This window comes from Mirounga leonina, unplaced genomic scaffold, assembly GCF_011800145.1.
Source record: "Mirounga leonina isolate KUSES-001 unplaced genomic scaffold, KU_Mleo_1.0 Mir_126, whole genome shotgun sequence".
NCBI classification, from domain to species: Eukaryota; Metazoa; Chordata; class Mammalia; order Carnivora; family Phocidae; genus Mirounga; species Mirounga leonina.
In genome coordinates, this window is record NW_023270314.1 from 35,403,223 (window position 1) to 35,417,984 (window position 14,762).

The window sequence follows — 14,762 nt, forward strand, 5'->3', positions numbered from 1 at the left end:
ATATATATATATATATATATATATATATATATATATATATATATATAAAATGGAATATTATGCAGCCATCAAAAGGAATGAAATCTTGCCATTTGCAACGACGCAGATGGAACTAGAAGGTATTATGCTAAGTGAAATAAATCAATCAGAGAAAGACATGTATCATATGATCTCACTGATATGAGGAATTCTCAATCTCAGGAAACAAACTGAGGGTTGCTGGAGTGGTGGGGGGTGGGAGGGATGGGGTGGCTGGGTGATAGACACTGGGGAGGGTATGTGCTATGGTGAGCGCTGTGAATTGTGGAAGACTGATGAATCACAGACCTGTACCTCTGAAACCAATAATACATTATGTGTTAAAAAAAAAATGATAGTAGGAAGGGAAAAATGAAGGGGGGGAAATCGGAAGGGGAGATGAACCATGAGAGGCTATAGATTCTGAGAAACAAACTGAGAGTTCTAGAGGGAGATGGGTGGGGGGGATGGGTTAGCCTGGTGATGGGTATTAAAGAGGACACGTACTGCATGGAGAACTGGGTGTTATATGCAAACAATGAATCATGGAACACTACATCAAAAACTAATGATGTAATTATGGTGATTAACATAACATAATTAAAAAAATAAACTAAGAGTTGTGGAATAAGTTACATCCCCCCAAAATAATCAGTATTTTTGTCAATGGAAAATATCTTAACTAAATCATTTATTATTCCTAATGTACACACAGGAGGTTTGTGAATTACTATATGCACTCATCCTCAGATCTTTAAAATAGTAATGATTGTTTAATTATGGTTCTATCATCTCCTGTTGGTGTGTCTCCTTTGGGAATGATTCCATTTCATTTTTGGCAATTAGTATTTTTATTTGAATAGGAGTCAGTACCTAATGTTTTGCTGAAAATAAGAAACTCCCCTGACTCATCTAGAACATACATATTATTTTATTTATTTTATTTTTTTATTATGTTCAGTTAGCCAACATATAGTACATCATTAGCTTTGATGTAGTGTTCAATGATTCATTAGTTGTAAATAACACCCAGTGCTCACCACAACATGTGCCCTCCTTAATACCCATCACCCAGCTACTCTATCCCTCTACCCCATCCCTTCTGTAACCGTCAGTTTGTTTCCAGGAAACATACATATTATTTTATAAAGCTGAAAACCCCCATTGATCACAACATATTTAGGGTGTACACAGTGACATAGTTTTTTTAACCTATGATAAGCTCAGCTACACTGTAGTTATGTCCTTCCTGCCACCTTCTGGTAATTGCATCTGTCTAATCTATGCATCCTTTATCTTCAGACTGGCCTAATGCAAAGAGGCAACTTCTTGGTGTTAGATATTTAACTTTATCAGCCAGCTGGTTATTTGGCTAGAGCTAAGCTGCAGAAAGAGGATAAACTCTTGAGATATGGCTATGGTATGGAAGAGTTCAATTTATTCTTTCATTAAACAAGTATTTTAGCAAATTTTCTTTTTTTTTTAAGACTTCTTTGCAAAGATTACTTTTTTAAAAAAGATTTTATCTATTTATTTGACAGAGATAGAGAGAGAGCACAAGTAGGCAGAACAGCAGGCAGAGGGAGAAATTTTCTTTTCTTAAAGATTTTATTAATTTATTTGAGAGAGAGAGAGAGCATGAGCAGGGGGGATAGGCAGAGGGAGAGAGAGAAGCAGGCTCCCCACTGAGCAGGGAGCCAGATGTAGGCCTCTATCCCAGGACCCTGGGATCATGACTTGAGCCGAAGGCAGACGCTTAACTGACTGAGCCACCCAGGCACGCTTAGCAAATTTTCATGCAAAGGTGAAAAGGTAGAAGAGTCAACATTGTCAAGACATCAGTTCTTCCCAACTTGATCTATAGATTCAATACAATCCCAATCAAAATCCCAGCAAGTTATCTTATGTTATTTTGTGGGTTGACAAACCAATTCTAAAGTTTAGATGGAGAGGTAATAGAACCAGAATCACCAAAACAATATTAAAGGAGAGTGCTTGCTTCGGCAGCACATATACTAAAATTGGAATGATACAGAGAAGATTAGCATGACCCCTGTGCAAGGATGACACACAAATTCGTGAAGTGTTTCATATTATTACAGTACATTAAAAGGATTATTCACCAAGGTTGGTTCAACATCTGCAAATCAATCAATGTGATACAATACATTAATAAAAGAAAGAACAAGAACCATATGATCCTCTCAATAGATGCAGAAAAAACATTTGACAAAGTACAGCATCCTTTCTTGATTAAAACTCTTCACAGTGTAGCGCTAGAGGGTACATACCTCAATATCATAAAAACCATCTATGAAAAACCCACAGCAAATATCATTCTCAATGGGGAAAAACTGAGAGCTTTTCCCCTAAGGTCAGAAACACGGCAGGGATGTCCACTATCAGCACTGTTATTCAACATAGTACTAGAAGTCCTAGCCTCAGCAATCAGACAACAAAAAGAAATAAAAGGCATCTGAATTGGCAAAGAAGTCAAACTCTCACTCTTTGCAGATGATATGATACTTTATGTGGAAAACCCAAAAGACTCCACCCCAAAACTGCTAGAACTCATTCAGGAATTCAGTAAAGTGGCAGGATATAAAATCAATGCACAGAAATCAGTTGCATTTATATATACCAACAACAAGACAGAAGAAAGAAAAATTAAGGAGTAGATCCATTTACAATTGCATCCCAAACCATAAGATACTTAGGAATAAATCTAACCAAAGAGGCAAAGAATCTGTACTCAGAAAACAGAATACTCATGAAAGAAATTGAGGAAGACACAAAGAAATGGAAAAATGTTCCATGCTCATGGATTGGAAGAACAAATATTGTGAAAATGTCTATGCTACCTAGAGCAATCTACACATTCAATGCAATCCCTATCAAAATACCACCAACTTTTTTCACAGAAATGGAACAAATAATCCTAAAATTTGTATGGAACTATAAAAGACCTTGAAAAGCCAGAGGAATGTTGAAAAAGAAAGGCAAAGCTGGTGGCATCACAATTCTGGACTTCAAGCTCTATTACAAAGCTGTAATCATCAAGATGGTATGGTACTGGCACAAAAACAGACAAATAGATCAATGGAACAGAATAGACAGCCAGAAATGCACCCTCAGCTCTATGGTCAACGAATCTTCGACAAAGCAGGAAAGAGTGTCCAATAGAAAAAAGACAGTCTCTCTGACAAATGGTATTGGGAAAATTGGACAGCCACATGCAGAAAAATTAAACTGGATCATTTCTTTATACCACACACAAAAATAGATGCAAAATGGATGAAAGACCTAAATGTGAGACAGGAATCCATCAAAATCCTTGAAGAGAACACAGGCAGCAACCTCTTCGACCTCAGCCGCAGCAACTTCTTCCTAGAAACATTGCCAAAGGCAAGGGAAGCAACGGCAAAAATGAACTATTGGGACTTCATCCAGATAAAAAGCTTCTGCACAACAAAGGAAACATCAACAAAATCAAAAGACAACTGACAGAATAGGAAAAAATACTTGCAAATGACATATCAGTTAAAGGGCTAGTATCCAAAATCTATAAAGAACTTATCAGACTCAACACCCAAAGAACAAATAATCTAATCAAGAAATGGGCAGAAGACGTGAACAGACATTTCTGCAAAGAAGACATCCATATGTCCAACAGACACATGAAAAAGTGCTCAGTATCATTTGGCACCAGGGAAATCCAAATCAAAACCTCAATGAGATACCACCTCACACCAGTCGGAATGGCTAAAATTAACAAGTCAGGAAACGACAGATGTTGGCGGGGATGCGGAGAAAGGGGAACCCTCCTACACTGTTGGTGGGAATGCAAGCTGGTGCAGCCACTCTGGAAAACAGTATGGAGGTTCCTCAAAAAGTTGGAAATAGGGCGCCTGGGTGGCTCAGTTGGTTAAGCGACTGCCTTCGGCTCAGGTCATGATCCTGGAGTCCCGGGATCGAGTCCCACATCGGGCTCCCTGCTTGGCAGGGAGTCTGCTTCTCCCTCTGACCCTCCTCCCTCTCATGCTCTCTGTCTCTCATTCTCTCTGTCTCGAATAAATAAATAAAATCTTTAAAAAAAAAAAAGTTGGAAATAGAGCTACCCTACAACCCATCAATTGCACTACTGGGTATTTACCCCAAAGATACAAATGTAGGGATCTGAAGGAGCACATGCACCCCAGTGTTTATAGCAGCAATGTCCACAATAGCCAAACTATGGAAAGAGCCAAGATGTCCACCAACAGATGAATAGATAAAGAAGATGTGGTGTATATATATGCAAAGGAATATTATGCAGCTATCAAAAAACCGAAATCTTGCCATTTGCAATGATGTGGATGGAACTAGAGAGAATTATGCTAAGCGAAATAAGTCAGAGAAAGACATGTATCATTTGATCTCACTGACTGAGGAATTTGAGAAACAAAACAGAGGATCATAGAGGAAGGGAGGGAAAAATGAAACAAGATGAAACCAGAAAGGGAGACAAACCATAGGAGACCCAATCTCAGGAAACAAACTGAGGGTTGCTGGAGTAGGGGGTGGGGGGTTGGGGTGGTGGGAGGGACGGGGTGGCTGGGTGATGGACGTTGGGGAGGGTATGTGCTATGGTGAGTGCTGTGAATTGTATAAGACTGATGAATCACAGACTGATACTGGCAAAAGAAAAACAGATCAATGGAACAGAATAGAGAGCCCAGAAATAGACCCACTTAAGTATAGTCAGCTGATCTTCACAAAGGAGCAAAGGCAGTACAATGGAGCTAAGATCATCTTTTCAACAAATGTTGCTGGAACAACTGGATATCCACATGCAAAATATGACTTTAGACACAGACTTTACACTCTTCATAAAATGGATCACAGACCTAAATGTAAAATGCAAAACTACAAAACTCCTAGAAAGTAACATAGGAGAAAACCTAGGTGACCTTGTGTACATACAACACCAAAGGCACAAAGGCACAATCCATGGAGAAAATAATTGATAAGTTGGATTTCATTAAAATAAAAGTTCCTGCTCTGCAAAAACAGTATCAAGAGAATTAAAAGGCAAGTCACAGAATGGGAGAAAATATTTGTAAAAGATATATTTGATAAAGAACTAGTATCTAAAATGTACAAAGAACTCTTAAAACTCAACAACAAGAAAACAACCCAATTAAAAAAATGGGCAAAAGATCTGAATAGACACATCATCAAAGAAGATATACAGATGGCAGATAAGCACATGAAAAGATGTTCAACATGTCATGTATTAGGGAATTGCAAATCAAAACAAGAAAATATCACTACGCATGTATTAGAATGGTTCAAATCCAGAACACTGGCAACACCAAGTGCTGGTGAGGAGTACGGAGCAACTGGAAATCTTATTCAATGCTAGTGGGAATGCAAAAATGGTAAGCTACTTTCAAAGACAGGTTGACAATTTCTTACAAAATTAAACATACTTATAGCATATGATCCAGCAATCACTATCCTTACAAATGACTTCAGGACTAGTCCAGTATCTTTATTATTCTTAGAATTTACAACAGATATATTTGTATGTGATTTTTATTGATAATTTTTGTATAGTTTTAGGGATTAATATCCCATGAGTAGTAGTCCAGTAAAAGAAATTACTTATTTGTTGAACACCTACTACTTTCCAGATACTGGGCAGATATGTTTTACATATCTTTCACCTTCACAATAACGTATAGGTAACTGCTTTTCATGCCAAAAACCAAATCAAGAAAATGAAGTTAAGCAGTTACACTACTTGCCAATGATAATAAATGGTGGTATTTGGATCCTAACATCTTCATCCACAGCACAGTGGTCATCTTCATTCTTCTCATCATTGGAATATACATACAATAGTTCAACTCTGCCAGGGTATCTGTCAAGTTCTTTACATGAATTACCTCTTTTAATACTATCATAACACGCTGAGATGGTTAATATAATTATCCATGTAAGGGCATATTTTCAGAGAGAATTGAGCATATTATTTTGTTATTGTGGTAAAATATGTACATCATAATACTTACCATTTTAACATTTTTAAGTGTATAGTTCAGTGGCATTAAGTATACTCACATTGTTGTGTAATCATCACCACTATTGATCTCCAGATCTTTTTAATATTCCCAAACTGAAGTTACAGTGGTTCTTAATATTGGGAATATGATATGCTCCTCCTCCATTTATGGCCCACTAAATTTAAAATAATAATAATAATAATAATAATAATAATAATAATAATAATAATAAATGTGTTAATGTGAGCCACAAGGTTCTGCTTTGTCTAATTCCTGCTTGCCTATCGCATGCTTTTCTGTGTCTAACACATGCATTTCTCAGAGTGGAACCTAAACGTTCCTTAGAGAAGTTGTCTCTCAATCCAGAGGTGAAATCAGGTTTTCCTATTGCACTTTCATAGTTCCCTGTGCCTTTCTTTCATTACAAGCATTGGATTTTATGATTAAACAATTATCAGTGCATGATGCCCCCATTGGTCTATAAGCTTCAAAAGGGAAAGCTCCAGAAGCTACCACCTGCCTTTACACAGGAAATACTCAATGAACACTTTTTAAATTCTTGAATGGATAAATGCCTTTAGAGTATAATTATTTCATTGACCTAAAAATAATAATTATGTAATATTGTACAACACCTGAAGGGATAAACTGAAGAGACTGAAAAGAGAAGGAAGAATATACCTGTTGCCCTGTTCTCTTTTCTCAATCACATTCTAACTGTACTGTCATATTTAACTGTCTTGGTAATTTCGTTTTGTTTTAAATCACACATAGCATCCACTATCTTTGTCTTTTCCTCTTCATATTGTGGCTAAAATCCATTCAATGAGGGTCAGTGATTCCAATTACAAGTCTAGCCACTTCTCATCAACCTTTGAAAGAATCTCTCTAGTTTATTTGTAAATAAATTAGGCAAACAGATGGAAAGTGAATTTCCTAAAATGGCAGATTGAACCCTTACAGATAATAACTTGAGAAGGGAATGTTCAATGCTTTAACTTTTTATAGCTCCATTCAAAATACTTTCAAGGATTTGAAATGACTGACTCTATGAAGCAACTCATCTGCTGGTCCAGGACTGCATACCTACTGGCATGCTATTGTGGGGTAAAGTGAGAGAGGCAGTGGGGAAGTGAGGCTTGTTCTTTGTCCTCAAGAGTGGGCATCTCTCACATTGTTCAACCTTGTTTTGTTTGTGGAGAGCCACCCAGCTGGCTAGACTCTTTACTCTGTTCTCTCAAGTGACAAAGTGCTCCTGCAGACATTATACCAAACCCTGAGAAAGTCCTGCTGTCTTCCCTAGCAATCAGGTAATAGAAATGTGCAAAGAATAATTGCTGGCAAAAGAACAAACAAACAAACACACACACGCCTATTTGTTTATTTTTCACTTAAGCACATTTATTTAAATACCTAATCTTTAGTCTAGAATAAATAATCACAAGTTAAGATTGCAAACCATAAGCCAATTTATTCCTATGTTTCTTAGAAATCATGGGTGACTAATTTGTAACTTGAATTGTGTTTTCAATATTGTCTTTTAACACTTAAAATATTGTTTTTAAAATTTATAGAGAGTCTTCTTTATAATGTGTAGGTTATTTTAACAGAGTCCTATAGAAAAGTAATAACTGATATTTTAGAATGTGGGTAATTTTTAAAATATGAATACATTAAGGAAATTGATAATGTGACCATAGTTACTTTCAAATATATAAAGTTTATAGTAGAGGATAAGAACATTTAAATCATTATGAAGTAAAATTAATCAGAATATAAATAAGGTTTAAATTTATCACCATAAATTAGGACTAATGATTCTCAACCTTTTATGGTCATAAACTCTTTCTGATAATCTAATGAAAGCTATAACATCTTCTCCAAATAACATAAACCCACACACAACATTTGATAGATACTATGTTAAGACCATGAAACTAGTTTTAAAGTTCTGTAAGGACAGGGTCCATGGCTCTGCTGTCTGTTGGTTTATCCCATTTATCAAGTGCTTTCCATGGAATCTGAAACATGGAAAACAGCCACTGAATATTTGTTAAATACATGAATTCAGCATTACTCTGGAAGCTTAGGCAAATACAGTACAAAATGAAGTGAAAACTCAGATTTTAAACAATTAGAAAAGAGGAAGCAAAACAATTATTTGCATACTATGTGATTATATACAATAGGAAAGAAAATGGATTTAAGTAAAATACTAGAATTAGGAGCAAAGTGGCTATACAGAAGATAAATATAAACCAAACAATGGTTTTCTTGTGTATTAACAATAAATACTTAGAAATAAGAAAAATAAAGCCCTTATGTACAATATCAAACACAATTATCTAGTAGTACTCTTAATAAACGGTGTGAAAAATTTTTTAAAAACTATAATTATTTACTGATATAGCTAAAAGCAGCATTGAAAAATTGGAGAAATACAGCTTTTTCTTTGGGAAGAAGACTCAGTATTATTAATTTTCCCAAAGCAACGTACTTGCAATCAAAATAGAAATGGAATCTCTCTAAACTTGACAGAATAGGTCTCAATTTCATTAGAGGATAAAAATGGATGAAAAGGCTATTAAGAACATTTTGAAACAAATAATAGCTCATGCTAGCAACACTTTTACTACTAAGTACCCACTACTTATATTTAATCCTCACAGTAAATCTCTGAGCCAAATGACATAAATATCTCAATTTTACAGATAGAGAAATTAAAAAACAAATATGTAAAGCAATTTACCCAAGGTCATATAGTTAGTTTGGATGTTGGGATTCATACCCAGGCAGTTCAGCTCTAGAGTTCATGTGCTTAAATAACTGTGCCAAATTGTTTCTCAAGGCTAATAAAATGAGAAAAATCCTAGCAGATAGAAAACCATAAAATAAAGCTCCATAAATTAAAATATGATGTTCTTCCAAGAATAAACATATTCAATAAAAGGTAACATTTCCTGGGCATTTACTATGTGCCATACACTTTATTTATTTATTTTCATTATGTTATGTTAGTCACCATACAGTACATCATTATGCCATAGACTTTAGATGTATTATGTCTTTTGCCCCTCACAATTATCCTGTGATACAGACTCTTTCTTTGTGTTCATTTTAGAGATGACATAACTGAGGCACATAGATTAAGCAATTTGCCCAAGATAAGGGTATCATTACATAGGGGAACTGAGATTTGAACCCAGGCTTACATTCATAATGCTTATTTTTCCATTTGTCAAAGTGCCAACAGATAAAGATATGATATTTGATATAATTAAGGACACAGGCAATTAGACAGTTGGAAAAATCAATAAATATTCTAATCTCACTTCATATATCAATATAAACTCAGATGAATTAAAGGTTGGAATGTAAAAATCAAACCCACTAAATAAAAACTAATAGGAAAAGGAAAAACATTTACCAATCTTTGAATAAAAGAAAACACAAAGGATAATTTTTAAATTGCATATACTAAAAATTATTAATGAATTTAAAAGTCAAAATATAAACTGGGGAAAAGCTTCAAAAAGATTACAGATATAGTTACATGGAGCTCACAGCAACAGATGTGAAAAAATATTAAGATCACAATAGATAAATTGATAAAAGACATGATTAGATACTTACATGAAAGAAAAAAATGATTAAAAAATAAACCAAAAAATGCAAGTTTTAAGAAATGCTATGTATATTTTATTTAATCAAATTTTCACAGCATTAAAATTAATAATATTTATTGCTGGTATGGATGCAATGATTAATATTTTCTAATATCACTACAAGAAGCAGTAACCAAGACAATCTTTTGAGAAAATAATTTAGTAATATGCATGAAAGGTTTTAAAAAGCTCAGACATTTTGATACAGTGATTCTCCATAAGAACTCTATTCTAATGAAATAATTGTATTTATTTAGATTATAATAAAGTAAAATGATAAAATATCAGGCAGGCCTTGAAATTATGCATTATAATAATCAGAATCATAATCACAAAAAAGTTTACTATTATGTAAAAAAGCAGTACTAAATATAATAGATTATTACCTCAAAAATGCAAGGTATACAAAAGATTCTCAATTGAATAGAAGGTAGGAAGGGAGAGGAAAGAGGGAAGAAAATATTGTCAGTAAAACAATAAGACAAAGTTTTAGAAATACATCAAGGTCATAATAAATTACAACAAATACACATGGATTAAACTAATTTATCTGCTAGAAGACAGGGAATTTCAGAACTTAAACTTCAAAAACTTTCAGCTAGCATTACTGAGTATCTAGAAGAAATAAAATTATGAAGTAATAATACCAAATGTGGTTATTTCTGTGTGGCATTATGGGTGATCTCTATTATCTTCTTTATATTTTCTACAATCTAAGTTTTCCTGTGATCAAGGATACATTACTTTAATAGAAAATAAAGCAAAAATTAAGATGAATTTATTTTTATGTTTATGTGCATTTCTTTTAAAAGTGATTATTTTGACAATACATCATTTTTTTGCGTACAATTTTATCCTTGCCCAAATAAATAACAGAATATGTGGAAGTTTCAGTGCAGTATAAATAAAACTATTTTTAAAATTAAGCTCTTTAAGTAAATCAATAAAAGATTCTCTCTGGGTACAGATTTCATAGATTATTTCCTATTTTCTACATCAGAACATGCTACCACTACACTTTTTTGTTGCAGGATGGAAGATAACTTTGTAGGGGATTTCATCTTCAAACTGTGTTTTGTAGCAGCATCCTTAAACCAGAGTGTCTTTTTTAATATCAACCACTCGTATCTGTGGAGAATGCTTAAAAACATCTCTCTTATCCTGTGAATAAACAATGTGAATTGGGCCAGCAGGCAGTTTCATAGGAAGAAAGGGAATATCAATTCTATAATTACTAGAATTCTCTTATTTGCTTTGGAACACTATGATGCCTGTGCTTTAAGTTTGGGGAAATGTATTTGCATTTTTTTCAGCCCTCTGATTTCAGTAATACTTTTAATTGTCAAGATTTGGACTGAAAAAGAACAGATACCATAACCATATCATCCTTATTTTCTCAAGACCAGAAATAATTAGCAAGTGAATCTAAGGAATACCTCTAACTTCAAAGAGCATACTTCTCATTTGACGAGTCCTTCTCTACCTTGAATGAAAATTAGAAATACCTGGGACTCATACCCATGTCCAGGTTGAAAACCCCAGTTATTCTGTCTTGAATGATGATTAAAAATTTCTCAGGTGATGGTAACATATCACCTGAATTGAAAACCACTGCATTGTTAGTGTTCCCCATACCATCTTTGTTTCCCTCACAGTATTGTAGCAGGTATGTAGTAAGTGATGTAGTACGTGATAACTAAAGTTTCTGGAATAAATTAATGAAAGATGATCTTCAGGAATACCTTAAATATACTAATTTATACCTAGATTTGCTATAATGAGTCAAATGTAAAATTTAAACAATGAAACCATACAAACCCAAAATGAAAAGTCAAAACCTTTAAAATGTATTTTACTATAAACTATGTTACTTATACTAAATAATGACTATGTTGAATACAAAGCATTTTAAAAAGAAATTATATGTGCATGTGTATTGGTATTTATATTTCCTTCAGGAGGGCGTGTATATCACATGGGCTTATTGAAGGTGGAATACTATTTTGAGCTCTAACATACCATGAAGTGTGGCACAGACCTTTAGGGTGAGCAACAGGGGAAAAAAGTCCACATAAGATTCTATCCTCTAAAAGGACTAGTCCCTATGGTCCTAGAAGAGAGAATAATCACTCAGTTTTCTGTGTTGCACATTCCAGACAGTATATAAAGAATTCTCTGGGAGAGTGAATCTGAAAGCAAAAATAATCTAGGACATATACCATTTATTTTCACTCTTCACAGCTTTATAATTGTCTACTTTTATTATTGTCAATGACATGTTTCTTCTTGTGTTTTACAGTCCTTTTTTTTTAAAGTTTTATTTATTTATTTGAGAGAGAAAGAGCACAGAGAGAGAGTGAGAGGGACAAGCAGACTCCCCGCTGAGCAGGGAGCCTGATGTGGGGCTCCATCCCAGGACCCTGAGATCATGACCTGAGCGGAAGACAGATGGTTAACAGACTAAGCCACCCAGGCACCCCCTTTGAATCAAATTAAGAAAAGGCACAAATATACTGATGAGATTTATTTAACCCATATGTCTAAATAATCAGAATGAAACACTAATAAAATTTAAAGTATATCAAAATGCTTGCTAGTTCAACTTGTTCTGTAAATATCTATCTGTATGCCTACTTGTCTGATACTTACTTAGCTCTTTTGTTGACTTATCCAATCATAATCAAGGTTAATTCTTGGAAAATTGAGAAATGATCCAAATTTATCTTAGGTTATTTTTGCTCCATTTCTATGTATCTTTCTTGCCCCTGTACCCTTTCTCTCTGACCACCTGATGCCCATTGTAATAAGGCTCCTATCTCCTAGCTTTCTCTTCCCCACAAAAAAATTCTTTTCTAATCATTCACAGTAAGTTATAAATGCCATAAAAATCATTTCACAGAGCAGTGTGAAGAAGAAGGGGCAAGAACGATCCCCAGACTGGCCAAAGCCCACCTGCTGCTGTATCCACTCCCCATCCCATCCAGTGCTGTCGCCAAGAGAAAGCCTGAAGGGGGTGCTAAAGGAGATAAAGCCAAGGTGAAGAATGAGACACAGAGAAGACCTGCAAGGTTATCTGCTAAACCTGTTCCTCCAAAGCCAGAGCCCAAGCCTAAAAAGGCCCCTGCAAAGAATGGAGAGAAGATTACCCAAAGGGAAAAAGGGGAAAGCTGATGCTAACAAGGATGGGAATAACCCTGCAGAAAACGGAGATGTCAAAACAGACCAGGCACAGAAAGCTGAAGGTGCTGGAGATGCCAAGTGAAGTGTGTGCATTTTTTATAACTGTGTACTTCTGGTGACTGTACACTTTGAAATACTATTTTTTAATTAAATTTTATAAAAATGCAGAATTTTGTGTTTTTTTTAAGCTATGTTATTAGCACACAGAGCACTTCATTGTTTTGGGAGAAGGACATATATTACTAATAGAACAGATTGATTCAAAGCTAGATTGATACAAGGGAAAAACCCTTCTAGTTTTGAGAAATTTCCTCGTGGTTCCCAGGAGGATGGATTCCTTGATGTGGACACACATTAGCTACCTTGGCATGAACACCTTGGTGGTGTGAAAAAATTAAAATTCATTTTTTATGTCCTCTTCTGTCTTCAACATAGACTTGACTCCCTTAAACCCAGAGACCTGTTGGAGCCTGAACCCAATAAATGGTTCCCAGTATATCAGGCAATCTGGACTTCACATTGTCACCACTGAGATGGCATCCCTCAAAAGAGTTCTTTTTTAGCTTGTGGATATTCAGATTGATAATTCTGCCATTTTCATCTCATTTCCTGAAAGTCAGGGTCAGCTTGTGAAAAGTTGTTAAACAACATGCTAAGTGTGAACTGTCAACCTTCACTCTAAACTTTTCCCTGTTCAGAGCACCACATGAAGACTTCATTGGGTTTTACAGTGGCTTTCTAATGTTGGTAGTCCATTGAAGAGGGAGTTTGAAAGTTGTTGTATACTGTTGACAATTGTCTGCCCATGTACTGCCTAAAATACCATGATTGTGTATGAAAAGGATCTTTAATAAAGCTGGATATAGCTTGGCTTGGAAAAAAAAATCATTTTACATATCCAAAAATAAATCACATTGTGCAAAGGAGGCAAATGGTCTAAACTGAATATATAGAACATAAGTCAATTTTTCCCCAGCTACAAATGCCTGAAATGTGAAATTAGGTTCATCAAATTTTCTTTCTAATCAGACTCTATTAATCAGAATTCAAATTGGACAAAATTCAGACAAAATGATATACAATAATCACATACTTAAGATTTATATGAATGAGTGTGATAATATTTTATACACAATGCTACCAAACTAGTAACTGTGAAACTCTTATGTTATCTATTTTCGATTTCCTGATTACTCTTAAAAAGTAATGACCCATTTTTGTAAGAAAATGGCTATAGCCGTGGTTTATAAAATAGAGGTCCCACAGGGTGTTTAAAATTCTTTTAAGTGAAATGCAACCACATTATTTCTCAGACTTAAGTACTTATTAAACAGATCTCTTAGGTATTTATTTTGGTATAGGGGTGCCATGAATAAAAATGACTGGGATATTAAGGGTGATGTAATTTGAAAAAGTTTGGGAACCTCTGGGCCATAGTATAACTCTAAATCATGTGTAACCATGAAAATACCTCATACTGGAATAGCTAATGGATCACCAAGCTCATCATCATCATCACCACCAACAATAGCTAATTAATCAACAAGTTCTACCAAGTTAATATTGAAAAATTTTGCACTCTTTCCATTTCAATTTATATAGATCAAATTCATACAATTTATAGCAATAGTATTTGATCTTCCTGTCACCAGGCTTTCTTTCTTCCAATCCATTTTACATACTGCTATCATATAACAACCTTAAAAAAATGTTTGGATTGATTTCAGCCTCCAAAATCTACATTGTACTCGGTGTACTCTGTCTGTTTCTGTCTCTCTGTCTTTCTCTCCCCATAATACAAAAAAAAATTTCCTCTGGGAAACAACCCTTCCTCAATTCTTATTTATGTGGA

The 14,762-nt window shown here is 34.6% G+C and overlaps 1 protein-coding gene, 1 non-coding gene and 1 pseudogene across 3 annotated transcripts in view; 2 read left to right on the top strand and 1 right to left on the bottom strand.

Annotated features, from left to right (window-relative positions):
* LOC118009036 overlaps positions 1-13,046 on the top strand; it is an 18,343-nt pseudogene extending 5,297 nt beyond the window's left edge.
* Positions 1-14,762, bottom strand: part of CNTN1 (contactin 1) — a 361,942-nt gene that overhangs the window by 186,686 nt on the left and 160,494 nt on the right. The gene's annotated exons all lie outside the window — the stretch shown is intronic.
* LOC118009063 lies at positions 2,010-2,116 on the top strand. Its single transcript, XR_004678798.1, has one exon. It is a non-coding gene; the product is annotated as a U6 spliceosomal RNA (small nuclear RNA).